The sequence below is a fragment of the Scyliorhinus canicula genome, chromosome 6 (genome assembly GCF_902713615.1).
Source record: "Scyliorhinus canicula chromosome 6, sScyCan1.1, whole genome shotgun sequence".
Lineage (NCBI taxonomy): Eukaryota > Metazoa > Chordata > Chondrichthyes > Carcharhiniformes > Scyliorhinidae > Scyliorhinus > Scyliorhinus canicula.
The window spans coordinates 13,624,012-13,644,348 of NC_052151.1; the positions used below are offsets into that span (position 1 = coordinate 13,624,012).

General features: G+C 50.1%; 1 protein-coding gene across 3 annotated transcripts in view; it reads left to right on the forward strand.

Annotated features, from left to right (window-relative positions):
* Nucleotides 1-20,337, forward strand: part of disp1 (dispatched homolog 1 (Drosophila)) — a 480,584-nt gene that overhangs the window by 203,529 nt on the left and 256,718 nt on the right. For 2 of the 3 annotated variants that reach the window (XM_038798975.1, XM_038798974.1), the window contains exon 4: nucleotides 9,833-9,940. The exons of the other annotated variant lie outside the window; for it this stretch is intronic. The gene's annotated coding sequence lies outside the window, so the exon portion shown is untranslated. The remainder of the gene's footprint in view (nucleotides 1-9,832; nucleotides 9,941-20,337) is intronic. 3 annotated transcript variants of the gene reach the window in all.

A 20,337-nucleotide genomic window follows, 5' to 3' on the forward strand; every position in this document is an offset into this window, starting at 1 on the left:
GCACTGTGGGTGTCTGGGCAGGCACTGTGGGTGTCTCCACAGGCACTGTGGGTGTCTGGGCAGGCACTGTGGGTGTCTGGGCAGGCACTGTGGGTGTCTGGGCAGGCACTGTGGGTGTCTGGGCAGGCACTGTGGGTGTCTGGGCAGGCACTGTGGGTGTCTGGGCAGGCACTGTGGGTGCCTCGGCAGGCACTGTGGGTGTCTGGGCAGGCACTGTGGGTGTCTGGGCAGGCACTGTGGGTGACTGGGCAGGCACTGTGGGTGTCTGGGCAGGCACTGTGGGTGTCTGGGCAGGCACTGTGGGTGTCTGGGCAGGCACTGTGGGTGTCTGGGCAGGCACTGTGGGTGTCTGGGCAGGCACTGTGGGTGACTGGGCAGGCACTTTGTTAGTTAGGAAAATTAAGGGTTATGTTGATGTTACCCCCTGGGTGTTTAAAAGGGAGATAAATACATCCCGGTCGGGTGAAATGTTATTTGGCATTCCCTTTGATCATAAAGGTTTACTGGTCACCTCTGTCATTGTACAATTTGCCAGTGTTTCCAGAGCGAACACAGGTAAATATTTACTGATGAAATGCAGCTAATACTTTGAATAAGCTTGTTTTGTGCTCAGCGGTTTACTTTTGGGCTTGAGTTCTGAGGAAACATTGGGGAAAATGGTAGTTATTCGCTGTGTTTACTTATGGGTTGATCCTTTCTTTCCTCTCTCCTGCACCTCTCTTGTTCCAAGACAGTAAAGGCAGGCGTACAGAGTATTTGCAAACCTGTGTTGAACCAGCCCTCACTACAATGACTGGATACAACCTTTTGTTTAGCGCGGAAAGATTCTTCACCGCCCACCCAGAACTTCTTCAGATACTTGTGCACAATAAAGGAAAGAGATTTTCATTTACATAGCACCTTTTCATTCTTCCTTGCAACTGCCCAAAGCATTTTACAGATAAATGACTATGCTTTACATTACACACGGCAGCACAGTAATTAGCACTGTTGCTCCACAGCGCTAGGGTCCCAGGTTCGATTCCTGGCTTGGGTCACTGTCTGTGTGGAGTCTACACGTTCTCCCCGTGTCTGCGTGGGTTTCCTCCGGGTGCTCCGGTTTCCTCCCACGTGTCCTGAAAGACGTGCTGTTAGGTGGATTGGACATTCTGAATTCTCCCTCTGTGACCCGAACAGGCGCCGGAATGTGGTGACTAGGGGATTTTCACAGTAACTTCATTGCAGTGTTAATGTAAGCCTATTTGTGACAATGATAAAGATTATTATTATTATTACTTGCCCGCCAAGAATTCCACCAACTGCTCCGTTGACCACAGTGCAGGCAACGAGGCCACAGGTTCTTGCCCTCTTTTCCTCTCCTGTGCCACGCAAGCCCTCCTGGTCCACAATGATGCCCCTTGTTCGTCGCACCCTTCATTTAGCAATTGTTCAACATTACCGACGGAGAATACCTTAGCCTCTGATAATCCCACATTTCCCACCTGCAAAAGCCCTGCAAAATGGGCACAAAGGCCAAATAATTCTACGTCGGGCAGGAGTCACCTTATGTGCGACCACTCACTCCATGCCAGCCACCATAAGTCACTCTTTAGTGGTTTAATACAGTGGAGTGGCTTGCTCAGCCATTTCACAGGGCATTTAAGAGTGGATCTGGAGTCGCATGTAAGCCAGTCCGGGTAAGATTTCCTTCCTCAAAGGGCATTTTAGTGAACCAGATGAGTTTCATGGTCAGCATTGCACTTTAATTTCAAATTGTTTGTGAACCTTGTGCTACAAGATCACGTGACTTACATGATCGCATCACACCAGACCACATGGCTGGTTTAGCACAGTGGGCTAAACAGCTGGCTTGTAATGCAGAACAATGCCAGCAGCGCGAGTTCAATTCCCGTACCAGCCTCCCCGAACAGTCGCCGGAATGTGGCTCCTAGGGGCTTTTCACAGTAACTTCATTGAAGCCTACTTGTGACAATAAGCGATTATTATTATTAACTGTGGATGGTACTTGGCGAGTAGCTTGATTTTTTTCACGTGATTGATGTTTCCTGAACTTTCTTCACTCTGTCTGTTGTGCAACACATCTTGCTGTTGCACATCCTGATTCTGAGTAATGGATCTTCTGCCTCAATCGTCACGCCAGACTTTGAGCACTTGAAAATGTTTCTGTCCCTTTTGCAGCATCTTGCAAAATTGTTGTTCTCCTCGTCTGACCTGGCATATTAACTGAGGTAAAGTCCCAGGGTTTACTTGCTGGTGAGCGCTCCCAGTTCCTAGGAGGCATCAGTAATAGTTGCATATCAGTGGGACGCCAGTGATCTTTGTCCACACCATGCTGATGTGGATACAAAGGGGCGACTGCTCATATACTTGACCATACACTATGTTGCTAAATTATCAGATGATTTATCTGATATCTAGTACTGGGTTAGCGGAAATTTCCTTATTTGTTTATTCGTGTATCGAGCTGCTCAAACAGATCATTTAGTACGTGAAAAGAAAATACATAATGGGGCAACACAAGGTACACAATGTAAATACATAAACACTGGCTTCGAGTGAAGCATACATTAATCAGGTCAGTCCGGAAGAGGGTCGTTTAGGAGTCTGGTAACAGCGGGTGAGAAGCTGTTTTTGAGGCCGATCGTGCGTGTTCTCAGACTTCTGTATCTCCTGCCCGATGGAAGAAGTTGAAAGAGTGAGTAAGCCGGGTGGGAGAGGTCTTTGATTATGCTGCCCACTTTCCCCAGGCAGCAGGAGGTGTAGATGAAGTCAGTGGATGGGAGGCAGGTTCGTGTGATGGACTGGGCTGTGTTCACGACTCTGTAGTTTCTTGTGGTCTTGGGCCGAGCAGTTGCCATACCAGGCTGTGATGCAGCCAGATAGGGTGCTTTCTATGGTACATCTGTAAAAGTTGGTCAGAGTTAATGTGGACATGCCGAATTTCCTGATGAAGTATAGGTGCTGTTGTGTTTTCTTGGTTTAAGCGTCAACGTGTGTGGACCAGGACAGATTTTTGGTGACGTGTACCCCTAGAGATTTGAAGCTGACAACCTCTCCACCTCGCCCCCGTAAACGTTGACTTCCTGAAGTCAATGACCAGCTCTTTAGTTTTGCTGGCATCGAGGGAGAGATTGTTGTTGTTACACCGCTCCACTGGGTTCTCTATCTCCCTCCTGTATTCTGACTCGTCGTTATTCGAGATCCGACCCATTTGGTCGTATCGTCAGCAAACTTGTAGAGTTCGAGTCAAATTATATTTTGGGAAGACTGAACAATTGTTTTTGGTTGCTGCTTCAAACTCTGATCCTGAGCTTCTGACACTCCCCCTCCCCTATCACCCCTCTGCTCACTGACTCTCCCCCTCCCCTATCACCCCTCTGCTCACTGACTCTCCCCCTCCCCTATCACCCCTCTGCTCACTGACTCTCCCCCTCCCCTATCACCCCTCTGCTCACTGACTCTCCCCCTCCCCTATCACCCCTCTGCTCACTGACTCTCCCCCTCCCCTATCACCCCTCTGCTCACTGGCCCCCTCCCCTATCACCCCTCTGCTCACTGACCCCCTCTCCTATCACCCCTCTGCTCACTGACTCTCCCCCTCCCCTATCACCCCTCTGCTCACTGACCCCCTCCCCTATCACCCCTCTGCTCACTGACCCCGTCCCCTATCACCCCTCTGCTCACTGACCCCCTCCCCTATCACCCCTCTGCTCACTGACTCTCCCCCTCCCCTATCACCCCTCTGCTCACTGACTCTCCCCCTCCCCTATCACCCCTCTGCTCACTGACTCTCCCCCTCCCCTATCACCCCTCTGCTCACTGACCCCCTCCCCTATCACCCCTCTGCTCACTGACCCCCTCCCCTATCACCCCTCTGCTCACTGACTCTCCCCCTCCCCTATCACCCCTCTGCTCACTGACTCTCCCCCTCCCCTTTTCACCCTTCTGCTCGCTGACTCTCCCCCTCCCCTATCACCCCTCTGCTCACTGACCCCCTCCACTATCACCCCTCTGCTCATTGACCCCCTCCCCTATCACCCCTCCGCTCGCTGACTCTCCCCCTCCCCTATCACCCCTCTGCTCACTGACCCCCTCCCCTATCACCCCTCTGCTCACTGACTCTCCCCCTCCCCTATCACCCCTCTGCTCACTGACCCCCTCCCCTATCACCCCTCTGCTCACTGACTCACCCCCTCCCCTATCACCCCTGTGCTCACTGACCCCCTCCCCATCACTGCTCTGCTCACTGACTCTCCCCCTCCCCTATCACCCCTCTGCTCACTGACCCCTCCCCTATCACCCCTCTGCTCACTGACCCCCTCCCCTATCACCCCTCTGCTCACTGACCCCCTCCCCTATCACCCCTCTGCTCACTGACTCTCCCCCTCCCCTATCACCCCGCTGCTCACTGACCCCCTCCCCTATCACCCCTCTGCTCACTGACCCCCTCCCCTATCACCCCTCTGCTCACTGACCCCCTCCCCTATCACCCCTCTGCTCACTGACCCCCTCCCCTATCACCCCTCTGCTCACTGACCCCCTCCCCATCACTGCTCTGCTCACTGACTCTCCCCCTCCCCTATCACCCCTCTGCTCGCTGACTCTCCCCCTCCCCTATCACCCCTCTACTCACTGACTCTCCCCCTTCCCTATCACCCCTCTGCTCACTGACTCTCCCCCTCCCCTATCACCCCTCTGCTCACTGGCCCCCTCCCCTATCACCCCTCTGCTCACTGACCCCCTCCCCTATCACCCCTCTGCTCACTGACCCCCTCCCCTATCACCCCTCTGCTCACTGACCCCCTCCCCTATCACCCTCTGCTCACTGACCCCCTCCCCTATCACCCCTCTGCTCACTGACTCTCCCCTTCCCCTATCACCCCTCTGCTCACTGACTCTCCCCCTCCCCTATCACCCCTCTGCTCACTGACTCTCTCCCTCCCCTATCACCTCTCTGCTCACTGACCCCGTCCCCTATCACCCCTCTGCTCACTGACCCCCTCCCCTATCACCCCTCTGCTCACTGACTCACCCCCTCCCCTATCACCCCTCTGCTCACTGACCCCCACCCCTATCACCCCTCTGCTCACTGACCCCCTCCCCTATCACCCCTCTGCTCACTGACCCCCTCCCCTATCACCCCTCTGCTCACTGACTCTCCCCCTCCCCTATCACCCCTCTGCTCGCTGACTCTCCCCCTCCCCTATCACCCCTCTACTCACTGACCCCTCCCCGATCACCCCTCTGCTCACTGACCCCCTCCCCGATCACCCCTCTGCTCATTGACCCCCTCCCCTATCACCCCTCTGCTCACTGACTCTCCCCATCCCCTATCACCCTTCTGCTCACTGACCCCCTCCCCTATCACCCCTCTGCTCACTGACCCCGTCCCCTATCACCCCTCTGCTCACTGACTCTCCCCCTCCCCTATCACCCCTCTGCTCACTGACCCCCTCCCCTATCACCCCTCTGCTCACTGACTCTCCCCCTCCCCTATCACCCCTCTGCTCACTGGCCCCCTCCCCTATCACCCCTCTGCTCACTGACCCCCTCCCCTATCACCCCTCTGCTCACTGACTCTCCCCCTCCCCTATCACCCCTCTGCTCACTGACTCTCCCCCTCCCCTATCACCCCTCTGCTCACTGACCCCCTCCCCTATCACCCCTCTGCTCACTGACCCCGTCCCCTATCACCCCTCTGCTCACTGACCCCCTCCCCTATCACCCCTCTGCTCACTGACCCCCTCCCCTATCACCCCTCTGCTCACTGACTCTCCCCCTCCCCTATCACCCCTCTGCTCACTGACTCTCCCCCTCCCCTATCACCCCTCTGCTCACTGACTCTCCCCCTCCCCTATCACCCCTCTGCTCACTGACCCCGTCCCCTATCACCCCTCTGCGCACTGACCCCCTCCCCTATCACCCCTCTGCTCACTGACTCTCCCCCACCCCTATCACCCCTCTGCTCACTAACTCACCCCCTCCCCTATCACCCCTCTGCTCACTGACCCCCACCCCTATCACCCCTCTGCTCACTGACTCTCCCCCACCCCTATCACCCCTCTGCTCACTGACTCTCCCCCACCCCTATCACCCCTCTGCTCACTGACCCCCTCCCCTATCACCCCTCTGCTCACTGGCCCCCTCCCCTATCACCCCTCTGCTCACTGACCCCCTCCTCTATCACCCCTCTGCTCACTGACTCTCCCCCTCCCCTATCACCCCTCTGCTCACTGACCCCCACCCCTATCACCCCTCTGCTCACTGACTCTCCCCCTCCCCTATCACCCCTCTGCTCACTGACCCCCTCTGCTCACTGACTCTCCCCCTCCACTATCACCCCTCTGCTCACTGACTCACCCCCTCCCCTATCACCCCTCTGCTCACTGACTCCCCCCCTCCCCTATCACCCCTCTGCTCGCTGACTCTCCCCCTCCCCTACCACCCCTCTACTCACTGACCCCTCCCCGATCACCCCTCTGCTCACTGACCCCCTCCCCTATCACCCCTCTGCTCACTGACTCTCCCCCTCTCCTATCACCCCTCTGCTCACTGACCCCCTCCCCTATCACCCCTCTGCTCACTGACCCCCTCCCCGATCACCCCTCTGCTCATTGACCCCCTCCCCTATCACCCCTCTGCTTGCTGACTCTCCCCGTCCCCTATCACCCCTCTGCTCACTGACCCCCTCCCCTATCACCCCTCTGCTCACTTACTCTCCCCGTCCCCTATCACCCCTCTGCTCACTGACCCCCCTCCCCTATCACCCCTCTGCTCACTGACCCCCCCTCCCCTATCACCCCTCTGCTCACTGACCCCCTCCCCTATCACCCCTCTACTCACTGACCCCCTCCCCGATCACCCCTCTACTCACTGACTCTCCCCCTCCCCTATCACCCCTCTGCTCACTGACTCTCCCCCTCCCCTATCACCCCTCTGCTCACTGACTCTCCCCCTCCCCTATCACCCCTCTGCTCACTGACTCTCCCCCTCCCCTATCACCCCTCTGCTCACTGACTCTCCCCCTCCCCGATCACCGCTCTGCTCACTGACCCCTCCCCGATCACCCCTCTGCTCACTGACCCCCTCCCCTATCACCCCTCTGCTCACTGACTCTCCCCCTCCCCTATCACCCCTCTGCTCACTGACTCTCCCCCTCCCCTATCACCCCTCTGCTCACTGACTCTCCCCCTCCCCTATCACCCCTCTGCTCACTGACCCCCTCCCCGATCACCCCTCTGCTCATTGACCCCCTCCCCTATCACCCCTCTGCTCACTTACTCTCCCCGTCCCCTATCACCCCTCTGCTCACTGACCCCCCTCCCCTATCACCCCTCTGCTCACTGACCTCCTCCCCTATCACCCCTCTACTCACTGACCCCCTCCCCGATCACCCCTCTGCTCACTGACTCTCCCCCTCCCCTATCACCCCTCTGCTCACTGACCCCCTCCCCTATCACCCCTCTGCTCGCTGACTCTCCCCCTCCCCTATCACCCCTCTGCTCACTGACTCTCCCCCTCCCCTGTCACCCCTCTGCTCGCTGACCCCTCTCCCCATCACCCCTCTGCTCACTGACCCCCTCCCCGATCACCCCTCTGCTCATTGACCCCCTCCCCTATCACCCCTCTGCTCACTGACTCTCCCCCTCCCCTATCACCCCTCTGCTCACTGACCCCTCTCCCCATCACCCCTCTGCTCACTTACGCTCCCCGTCCCCTATCACCCCTCTGCTCACTGACCCCCCTCCCCTATCACCCCTCTGCTCACTGACCCCCTCCCCTATCAACCCTCTGCTCACTGACTCTCCCCCTCCCCTATCACCCCTCTGCTCACTGACCCCCCCCCCCCGATCACCCCTCTGCTCACTGACCCCCTCCCCTATCACCCCTCTGCTCACTGACTCTCCCCCTCCCCTATCACCCCTCTGCTCACTGACCCCCTCCCCGATCACCCCTCTGCTCACTGACCCCCTCCCCTATCACCCCTCTGCTCACTGACTCTCCCCCTCCCCTATCACCCCTCTGCTCACTGACTCTCCCCCTCCCCTATCACCCCTCTGCTCACTGACTCTCCCCCTCCCCTATCACCCCTCTGCTCACTGACCCCCTCCCCTATCACCCCTCTGCTCACTGACCCCCTCCCCTATCACCCCTCTGCTCACTTACTCTCCCCGTCCCCTATCACCCCTCTGCTCACTGACCCCCCTCCCCTATCACCCCTCTGCTCATTGACCCCCTCCCCTATCACCCCTCTGCTCACTTACTCTCCCCGTCCCCTATCACCCCTCTGCTCACTGACCCCCCTCCCCTATCACCCCTCTGCTCACTGACCCCCTCCCCTATCACCCCTCTACTCACTGACCCCCTCCCCGATCACCCCTCTGCTCACTGACTCTCCCCCTCCCCTATCACCCCTCTGCTCACTGACCCCCTCTTCTATCACCCCTCTGCTCGCTGACTCTCCCCCTCCCCTATCACCCCTCTGCTCACTGACTCTCCCCCTCCCCTATCACCCCTCTGCTCGCTGACTCTCCCCCTCCCCTATCACCCCTCTACTCACTGACCCCTCCCCGATCACCCCTCTGCTCACTGACCCCCTCCCCTATCACCCCTCTGCTCACTGACTCTCCCCCTCTCCTATCACCCCTCTGCTCACTGACCCCCTCCCCTATCACCCCTCTGCTCACTGACCCCCTCCCCGATCACCCCTCTGCTCATTGACCCCCTCCCCTATCACCCCTCTGCTCACTGACCCCTCTCCCCTATCACCCCTCTGCTCACTGACCCCTCTCCCCTATCACCCCTCTGCTCACTTACTCTCCCCGTCCCCTATCACCCCTCTGCTCACTGACCCCCCTCCCCTATCACCCCTCTGCTCACTGACCCCCTCCCCTATCAACCCTCTGCTCACTGACTCTCCCCCTCCCCTATCACCCCTCTGCTCACTGACTCTCCCCCCTCCCCTATCACCCCTCTGCTCACTGACTCTCCCCCTCCCCTATCACCCCTCTGCTCACTGACCCCCCTCCCCTATCACCCCTCTGCTCACTGACCCCCTCCCCGATCACCCCTCTGCTCACTGAGTCTCCCCCTCCCCTATCACCCCTCTGCTCACTGACTCTCCCCCTCCTCTATCACCCCTCTGCTCACTGACTCTCCCCCTCCCCTATCACCCCTCTGCTCACTGACTTTCCCCCTCCCCTATCACCCCTCTGTTCACTGACCTCATGTGGCCACTGGTCAAACAATGTCTTGACTTTTAAATCCTGTTCCTTGTTTTCAAATTCCTCCATGGCCTTCTGCTCCCCATCTCTGATCTCCTCCAGCCCCACAATCCCCTGACATATCTGTGCTCTCCAATTCTGCTCTCTTGTGCCTTCTCAATCTTTATTATTCTACCTTCAGTAGCCATGCTGTCAGTAGCCTCCGGAATACCCTCCCTATTTCTCTCTGCCAGTCCATCTCGCTTTTCCTCTTTTAAAACACTCCTTAAAATCTTGCTGTGTGACCAAGCTTTTGGTCCTGTGACTTAATATGCTGCTTGGTACTATTCTTTGTTTTATCATGTTCCTGTGAAGCACTTTGGAATATTTTATTACATTGAAGGTGCGATGTAAATGCAATTTCGTCAGTAATGGGTAGTTTTAACTAGCATCAATGGATAACTGGAAGATTTCCCCTTGCACGACCAGCAGTGTTCAAGCCAGTTTTTCTATACCGCGGCTGAGATTAGTTAACCAAATCTTTAACCTTCTTGGCCTGTTTGATGCACCTTCTTGCTGGCTTTCTCAACTGAGGCACTCATTCTCCTTTCTCTGTTCCACTTCGACAGCTCAACAGTCAAGGACAACATCGTGCCAGCAATTGTAGCCATGATTCAATTTTATTAAGGAGTTTGGCTAGAGGATCAAGTGCTGGAAAGAGTGAGACAACAGAAGAGGTACTGAAGATCTGCACCTACATATTTGATTGAAACTTATTAATTCCACTTCACATATTTGCCCAAAGTGGCCGACTTTTCCAAAAGTGATATGTTTGCATTTTGACTACTTATAGTGCCCCCACCACCAACAACCCCCACTGCAAAGAACCCATATTGATTTGTGAAGTGAATCTGTTCTGAAAGACTGAATCGAATGCATTGCTCTGAGATCATCCTGTGAGTTTACTGAAGAAGTGCTGAATCAACAGTTTTATTTTAAGGTTTTGTGAAACATTTTGCTGCCGAATTTCACTTTGCTAATGTGAGGCGTCTCAGTTCCTTTCATTTATTCACTCAAAGGCATTCGATTTAAAATAAATATCTTTTCATTGACAAAAATTGTAATTTAGATGTTGCCATTCTCTTTGTTGTTAGAACAGTTGCAGTCATCAAAAAAAACCGAGCATTTTATTTGAGATCCGATTTAATTTGTTCTGCTCTGACGGCAGCTTTTCTGAGTAAAGAAAGTGCCTGTTGTGGGACGATGGGAATGGATTATAGAGTCTGACCAGTTAAGCTCTGTGACAAATGAATACTGCTTTTGGTATGTCCTGTGCTGTTTTAATGTTGTACATCTGTTGGTTCGGTCATATTACAAGTTGGCAAGGAGTGCTTCATGTGAAATAATAGCTGGGTTTTTTTAAGTTCGTTTGAAATTGTTAACCCTTACAGGCCGCAGATTGTTTCAGTGAGTTAAACATTTTGTTTAAACATTGCTTACAGGAAACTTGTACGTTTTATGTGTTCATTTTTGAATTCGCAATGCCTTTATTTCAGCCCATTGAGTCTACTGTAAGACTGTTCTCTTTGGAAAAGAGACCTTAAGAGCTCTCATTTATTAGAGGTGTTCAAGATGAAGAGTAGATACTGAAACATTGTTCCCTCTGGGAAATAGATAAATAGCCAGAGGCTATAGATTTGCTATCGGTGAAAGGGAGATGATAATTTGCGTACAGGTAATGAGGTTCAGGAACTTGCAGGTCTACAGGCAGAAAGATTGTGAGGGGGCAGTGTGGGGCTTTGGGACAACTACTAAGAACCAGCAGGGGCATGATGGGCCAAATGGCCTCAAGTGCTGCAAGTTCCTATAATTCTGTGATTAACTGAAATAAACTGATGTATTGCTAGAATTAATTTAATAATAATCTTTATTATTGTCACAAGTAGGCTTACATTAACACTGCAATGAAGTTACTGGGAAAAGCCCCTAGTCGCCACATTCCGGCACCTGTTCGGGTACACAGAGGGAGAATTCAGAATGTCCAATTCACCTAACAGCACGTTTTGCGGGACTTGTGGGAGGAAACTGGAACACCCGATGGAAACCCACACAGACACGGGGAGAACGTGCAGACTCCACAAAAAAGTGACCCAAGCCGGGAATTGAACCTGGGACCCTGGCGCTGTGAAGCCATAATGCTACCCACTGTGCTACCGTGCTGCTAAGACACGAGAGATCTCAATGTTGCAGTCTTAGATCTCTAGATTTTGTGCTGAAGCGTCTGATGGGATTTGAACCCTGAGCCAGAAGCAAAACTGACATCTCAAACTCAAAATGTTAACCTATGATGGGGTTCTGTAAACGACCATAATCGACAGCCTCTGCTTCATGATTTATAAGATCAGCAGAATTCCAAATTTGAATTATAGTCTTGTATCTTTCCTCCCAGGTATCCATTATTCTGCCTCTCTGTATGTATTAATTCTATGGTTTGATACGCAGGACAATTGTTTTAATGCACTATAACAACTAGTCAGCTTTTTTGGTAGTAGCCAGAGCGCTTTATTAAATCAGAATATATGTGTACTATTGTAGAGATGTCATCCTATAATATAATTGAAAACAGCAGAAAAGATTGGAGTACTTTACAGCAGATTGGAGAGTTAATACAGCATTTGCTAATGTTAGATCTATTTTTCTTCTTGCATATTTTGAACATGATTGTGTTGCCAATTTAACTGATGCTTTTTGAAGCTTTCGAATCCGTCTCCCTGATTTGCCTTCCCTGTCCCCACTCTCTCTGAAGGGAATAATTGGCTCTGCTGAAGTGCTTTTCCTCTAAATTTCTAATCTTGTTTCACTCAGTCATCAACCAACAGAAGCAAAGGCTATTGTGTAAAATTCAGGGTTAGAAAGCAAACAAGTAGCATACCCTGTACATCAGCTCAAGATCCCAATTGTGAAAAAAAGAGTGTGGAGGAGACAGCTCAGCAACAAAAGAAAGGCTTACTTTTATACATCATCTCGTAATTCCTCAGAAGCATCTCCAAGCATTAAATGCAGAGTTGACTGCATAGATAAAATCCGCAATTATTCCCACAGGCAGCAATGAGATGAAAGACCAGTTAATCTATTTTTGTTTTTCTTTTTTAAAAGAGAGAGGAATGTTGGCCAGGTGACCAAGAGAATTCCCTGCAGGGCTGTGAAATATTGGCAGAGGATATTCATTGTCCAAATAAGCAGGCAGATTGCAGGCCTCTGTTTAAGGTCTTATTTGACGGATTCACAATCATGGTCTTGAGCTGAAGTACATGGAGTATGCTCCTTGTTCGCATTCTAACTATCCCCTGAATTTTACACCAGAGTTTTTGCTTCTAGTGGTTGATAACATGACATTCTCCTGGCATCCCCCCAACTCTCTGTGGAGGGAATGATTGGCTCTGCATAAGTGCTTTCCCACTAAATTTCTAATCTTGTTTTACCCAGTCACTGTAGCCACTCAGGCTAATTTTATTAATCAATTAACCCAAGTGTCTAGTGTTGCAATTTTAGTTCGAACGAAACGTTTCTCAGATACGTTGATTTCTTTCTTATCTTATATTGTCAGTCATAGGAAAGAAAGAAGGATTTGCACGCTGTTGTAATGGTATACAGCAGGCTCTTATTAACAGCAATGTTATAATGGCTGAATAACCTCACTGGAAAATCAGTGTTTCTTAAACTCTTTCAAGGGATGTGGGCGTCACTGCAAGATCCGCATTGGTTTCCCATCGTCCTTAAACTCAGTGGTTTGATAGTTAACAGTCAATGACATTGCTGTGGGTCTGGAGTCACACGCAGGTCAGACAAGGTGAGGAGAAACAATGATAATTTTGTGGTCACCATTACTGAGACTAGTTTTCATTTCCAGGTTTTGTTAATTGAATCTAAATTTCACCAGCCGCTTTGGGATATAACCCATGTCCCCAGAACATAGAACATAGAACAGTACAGCACAGAACAGGCCCTTCGGCCCTCAATGTTGTGCCGAGCAATGATCACCCTACTCAAACCCACGTATTCACCCTATACCCGTAACCCAACAACCCCCCCCTTAACCTTACTTTTTAGGACACTACAGGCAATTTAGCATGGCCAATCCACCTAACCCGCACATCTTTGGACTGTGGGAGGAAACCGGAGCACCCGGAGGAAACCCACGCACACACGGGGAGGACGTGCAGACTCCACACAGACAGTGACCCAGCCGGGAATCGAACCTGGGACCCTGGAGTTGTGAAGCATTTATGCTAACCACCATGCTACCGTGTTGCCCCTATTAACATTAGCTTGGACCTCTGGATTGCTCGTAGGCCGACATTATCACAATGCCACCATCTAACTGTGTTGATTCAGAGGTAAATAATGGCCAGGACACAAGATAACTTTCCTGCTCTTCTTTGGTATGGTGACATGAGCTCTTTTACTTAGCTCTTTTACAGGGGCTGGTTTAGCACACTGGGCTAAATCGCTGGCATTTAAAGCAGACCAAGACAGGCCAGCAGCACGGTTCAATTCCCGTACCAGCTTCCCCGAACAGGCGCCGGAATATGGCGACTAGGGGCTTTTCACAGTAACTTCATTCACAGGCTTCCTACTTGTAACAATAAGCGATTTTTTCACTTAAGTTCAGAAGAAATAGGAGCAGAATTAGGCAATTCGGCCCATCGAGTCATTCAGCTGAGCAAGCATATGGGGTATTGGTTTCATGTCATATCTGAACGACGGCACCTTCAGTGCATCATCCCCATATATACTGGAGAGTTAGCCTTGAATTTTGTATTCTGCTCTTGTAGTAAAAGCGCAAGGGCACAACGGTAATCATGGGTGATTTTAACATGCATATTGGCTAGATTAATCAAATTGGCAAGGGTAGTCTCCAGCGAGATTTCATAGAGTGTATACGGTGCCTGCAACGCCACGAACGACCCGGCTATCAAATGGACTCTGTCGTTTTTTTTCTGACCTCAGTCAGGAGCGCCCCAACAAGGGCGAATGTAGAAGCCGGGTAACTTCAAATCCTAAGATCCATCAGCTAACGTACCTCCACACTTCCCCATGTTTCTGTGGACCAGTGCTAAACGGCACCATGCCGATGTCTCCCAGGCATTGCTGTTAGCTCCTGGGCCTCGGGAGAATCGGGCACGACATATTTAAATGAGTTTAATGCCTCACTTAAATTTATAAATCTGGGTCTCACCCAGCGATCCCGTTGGGCCTCGCAAGGCGCTCCGAGTGTCGCAAATCCCACGAGAGGCCTGTGGCGAGATTTAACTGCCTCGGCGTGTCACCAGCCGCGATGAGACGGTTTGCTCACACCCATAGTCACTGTTAAATGGTAGGGAAACCTGGCAGCCAATTTGTGCACAGCAAAATGCATTTCTGCTGCTCATACTGTAAATGTGCAGAAAGTGTGTTGTGGAGTGGCAATGAAAAGAATACTCTCTCTCTCTTTCTCATCAAGGTGTCATAAAAATCTATTAGAAAATGATCAGATCTTTGTTTTGATGAAGTTGGCTGACAGATAAATATTGCCCAGGATCCTGGATGGAACTCCCATGCTCTTCTATGGGATTAGTACCATTGGATAAATATATCCCCCGAGAGGACAGATGGGGCTTTAATATTAATAATCATTATTAGTGTCACAAGTTAGGCTTACATTAACACTCCAATGAAGTTACTGTGGAACACTGAGGGAGAATTCAGAATGCCCAATTCACCTAACAAGCACGTCTTTCAGGACTTGTGGGAGGAAACCGGAGCACCCGGAGGAAACCCACGCAGACACGGGGAGAACGTGCAGAATCCGCACAATCAGGAATCGAAACTGGGACCCTGGAGCTGTGAAGCAACAGTTCTAACCACTGTGCTACCGTGTTGCTTGGCACGGTATTATGTTGAGATGTTAGTTTCAACATCTTATTCAAAAGCCAGCACTTTTGACAGTCCAACACTTCCTTAGTACTGCACTAGGCAGCCCACCTAAATAATTATTTCATGGTTTCTATGATCAATAGTTTACCATTACAGTTGGTAGTGGATCCAATTAACTATTTTAAACTTGTAAACTCCAAACTTCAGGACATGAGATTCTCATCTAAAGTTCGACAGGAACACGGTGAGTTACCACACCAGCTGTATTTTCTTGCCTTGCTTATTCTGCAAAATGATGTTTTGGACACATGCTGTATCTCTTCAGCTAGTTAATCCATGATACTTTCTGCTCCCTTACTTAATCCTTTTGTACTAACTTAGTTATAGGAACATAGAAAATAGGAGCATTTAGCCCTTCGAGCCTGCTCCGTCATTCATTATGATGATGGCTGATCATCCACCTCAATAGCCTCATCCTGCTTCCCCCGCCATATCCTTTGATCCTCTTCCCCCTAAGGACTAACTGCTTCTTGAAAATATGCTATGTTTTAGCCGCAATTTACTGTGGTAACAAATTTCACAGGCCGACCACTCTTTGGGTGAAGAGATTTATCCTCGTCTGTTCTAAATGGTCTACCCGTATCCTCGGACAGTGACCGCTGGTTCTGGACAACCCGACCATTAGGAGCATCCTTCCTGCATCTACACTGCCTAGTCCTGTTAGAGTTTTAGAGGTTTCTATAGCCTATATTTGTAGACTATTTTCTACTATTGACCATAAAACTAAGGAGATGGCCATGGACTTCAGGAAGCGAAGTATCGAGCACAGCCCTGTCTGCATCAATGGTGCCAAGGTGGAGATGGTTGACAGCTTCAAATTCCGAGGTGTGCACATCAGCAATCTGTCCTAGTCCACCCACGTCGACGCTACGACCAAGAAAGCACAACCGCGTCTATACTTTCTCAGGAAACTTGAGGAACTTTGGCATATCCACATTGATTCTTACCAATTTTTACAGATGCACAATAGAAAGCATCCCATCTGGCTGCATCACAGCCTGGTATTGCAACTGCTTGGCCCAAGACCATAAGAAACTACAGAGAGTCATGAACATAGCCCAGTCCATCACACAAACCCGCCTCCCATCCATTGACTCTGCCTTGGAAAAGCAGGCAGCATAATCAAAGACCCCTCCCACTGGGTTATTCTCTCTTCCAACCTTCTCCATTGGGCAGGAGATACAAAAGTCTGAGAACACGCACTAACAGATTCAAAAACAGCTTCTTCCCCGCTGTTACCAGACTCCTGATTGACCCTCTTATGGCTGATCTGATCTCTTCACACACCCTTTCTACTGAGTAGTACTACACTCCATACACTCCGATGCCTGTGTATTTACATTGTGTGTCTATCGTATTCCCCATGTTTTTTCATGTATGGAACGATCTGTCTGGACTGTACGCAGAACAATACTTTTCACCGAACCTCAGTATTCGTGACAATAAACCCAAATCCAAAACCTACATTAACTGAAATAGAATGTTAAATTATCTAATGGGGACTGGTAAACAACTGTTTATGCCTGATATTCGAGGTTGAGTAACCCTTATTCAAAATGCTTGGGGGCTGAGAGTGTCTGGGATTCCAGACTTTTTCGAATTTTGGAATATCAAGCTTCAAAGACCCTCAAACACTGCTCGGATTCACCGGTCAGTGCTGTTTCTGACGGAGGTCCACGGCTTCGCTCATGTCAGGGAATCGGGTATCGGGTTCAATTATTTTGATGCAACAAACCCGTGCTGTCAATTGGAAGGACGCGCGCACGCACATGTGTGTCTGGCCACAGGAACAGGCCACAGTGCTAGGAACAGCCAACACTGAAAAAGTGCGGGTTTCAGAGCTTTGTAAGTTTTGGAATTTTGAATAAGGGATACTCAACCTGTATCAATAGAAAGTTAAGGTTTGCAACTGACGATCTCCAGTATCCTGTAGGATTTTTGTGGCTTTGTACCATATTCTCTCTCAGTTGAACTAAAAGCTAAAACTGCTGCCTTTACAACATCAAATGACCCAACCCTTCATGGTACTGATGGTGGAATATTGTCTATCTGATTGTGCCCAACGCACAGTTATGTGGCTGACGTTTCACTACCCTCTGAAATGGGCCTGCATGCTACTCGGTTGAATTCAAGAAGGGGACTCACAATTTGCAATTCGGGATGGGGCAATAAATACTGGGCCTTGACAGAAATGCCGACATTCCGTGAACCAATAACATTTTAGTAAATGCCCTATTCAACTAAGTGAATAATCTGCATATGATTCCAGTTTAGTATATTTTGAAAATGTATTTTCTCAATGTGATACAAGGAGGTGTATGAGGAAATAAATATATCTGTAATGTCTGGGAAATTCAACCAATTCCGATAGCATTTCATTCAGAAAACTCAGTTAAGTGATTACCGCTGTAATTTGATAAAAACCGGGCTGAATTCTCCGCTTCCGCCACTAGCGGTGGGAATTGCGATTGAGCGGATAATAGCGGCAGGAGAAAATTAGCGATTTGCGCACAGCGCTGAATCCGGTATCGTACTCCTGTCCCCTACTGGTGACGTTAGCAAAGGGTGGGCCCCTGCAAAACTGGCCTTTGCATGGATTTGAATCTCATTAGCAGGTTTGACACTTCATGTTCCACCCATTCCGCAATGCTCCGCCCCTCTCAGGCCGAAGTCACATGGGCACAAATTGGGCAAGTATTTACAAGCGGAGACTGAGCACCATGGATGTTGAGAGAGTAGAAAAACTCTCAAAACCAGACGGGTTTTCTGGGGGGGGGGGGGCTGGCTGGCTGGCCGGAGGGATTAACGGGGACCACCTTGGTGCCAAGTCCATGCACTCGGGATGTCCCCCTCGGGATTGGAATGGCCTAGCTCAGACCGCTATTGCTGCTGTATGTGATTTAAACACACCCCTCTTGTGCTACGTACTCTGGTGATGTGGGAGCACACTCAGGTCACTCCTCTGGAAACCCTCATACCTCAGCGGTATCACCAAGGGGATGGGCGTGGCCCACTGGGAGTTGGCACTCTTTCGAAGCAGTCTCACTGCAGAGGAAGCAGGGGATTAGCAGAGCTCATCCAACCAAAGGACATCTACACTGTGGGCTTTAAACCCTGCCTGGCAGACAGTGCTGCCAGCCTCATCAGGAGGACACAGCTCGTGATTTTGAAGAGTGGGGGTCCCTGATGAGGGCTTTGCCTTGAGAGGGACTGGCTGCCACTCCCACCTCTTATCCAGCACTGATCAGGAGGGCGAGCTTGAGTCTGTGGTCCACACTGGGGAAGGGGTTCCCACCTCTCCTCATTGATATCTAGCAGTGGGGCCACTTCAGACTCCCGAAATTGAGGGGGGCCAGTCCTCTCTGAGCCACCTTCGCGACTGCAATGAATGTATGATGACTGATGCGCTTATAAGGAGCTCCAGATTGTCGGGCTCTTTGATACGAACTCCGGCCCCAGTGGTTACACTGCCTGCTGGACTGGATATTGATTCAATTTGTCGCCGGCAGTGTGCTAGCCAATTTGTGTGCTGGCATGTTAGCACAGTGGTTAGAACTGTTGCTTCACAGCGCCAGCGTCCCGGGTTCGATTCCCGGTTGGGTCACTGTCTGTGCGGAGTCTGCACATTCTCCCTGTGTCTGCGTGGGTTTCCTCCGGGTGCTCTGGTTTCCTCCCACAAGTCCTGAAAATATGTTTGTTAGTTTGTTAGGTATTTTGGACATTCTGAATTCTCCCTCTGTGTACACGAACAGGCACCGGACTGTGGCGATTAGGAGATTTTCACAGTAACTTCATTGCAGTGTTAATGTCAGCCTACTTGCGACACAAATAAAGATTCTTATTATTAATTTGCACATCCTGAATTGCGGAACATTTAGCAGCCCCAACAGGAAGGCAGGTCACATGCTTTTCAGTTTGTGCGGGAACACTTAGTCTTCTAAATGGAGAATCCAGCCCATTATGTTTGCAGAGTCCTATTGACAATTTGGTCACCTCATGGGGATGGCAAAATCTTGTCTTGTGTAAATACTTGTACTTCGTTCTAACAACAGGAAACCTGTCTGGCTGCGAATAACTGAAATTCATCAAATAACTGAGTCATCAATTAAATATCTTTTATAGGTGACTATTGACGTTAATAGGATATTTTTCCTGGCTTCATTCAATTCAGACCTTGGATGAGTGTGTGGAGTTTGCACTTTATTCTCATGTCTGCGTGGGTTTTCTCTTGGTTCTCCGGTTTCCTCCCTTAGTCCAAAGATGTGCAGGTTAAATGGATTTGCCATGATAAATTGCCCCTTAGTGTGCAAAGATGTGCGGGTTAGGTGGGGATATAGGGATAGGGCAGGGGAGTGAGCCTAGGTAGGGGTTCTCTTTTCGAGGGTTGGTGTAGACTCGATGGGCCAAATGCTCAATGTCTGCACTGTAGGGATTCGATGGAATTCTGTGATTAAAATGCTGGAGCCTGTTCTGCCATTCCATTAGATCATGGTTTCTGCAGCTTCCATACATTTATATGGATGATTTATATCTCAGTTCTATTTATGAACCTTTGCTTCATATCCCTAAATATAATTTCTCAATGAAACTATTAATTCATTCTCCAAATCAGACTGACTGATTATCCACAGGGGAAAGAATTCCATGATTTCCACAAGGTCTTGCGTGGTAAAAGTGCACCTTGATTTCACTATGTAGTGTACAATTGAAGACTATGCCCTCTTTTTCTGTTTTTCTCCCATTAGAGGAAATATTTTCCTTGTATCTACCTTATTGAATCCTTTTTGTATTTGAAAAATCTTAATTCGATCACGTCACCATCTTCTACATTCAAGAGAACGCAAACATAGTACTGAGTAATTGTTCTGTTAAATTGTAAACAGCCCCTACACACTCTTTCTCCTCCTTCCATCCTTACTGTGTTGACACAATATCCTAGTCTTAACTCTTTCCTTCCCAGGACTTCAAAGTTGATGAAACTTTTCACTCAACTCTTCTTCCTGCAATGTGAAGGTTTTTGAAAGCTCAGCTTGACATCACTTTACTGCTCCCCAGTTGTCTCTCTGCACTATTTGAACCAAATCTTTTATTTATAATTTTACTTAAACCTTTGTTTCTAAGATTTTAAATTGAGATTGATGGGATTATTAATATAAAA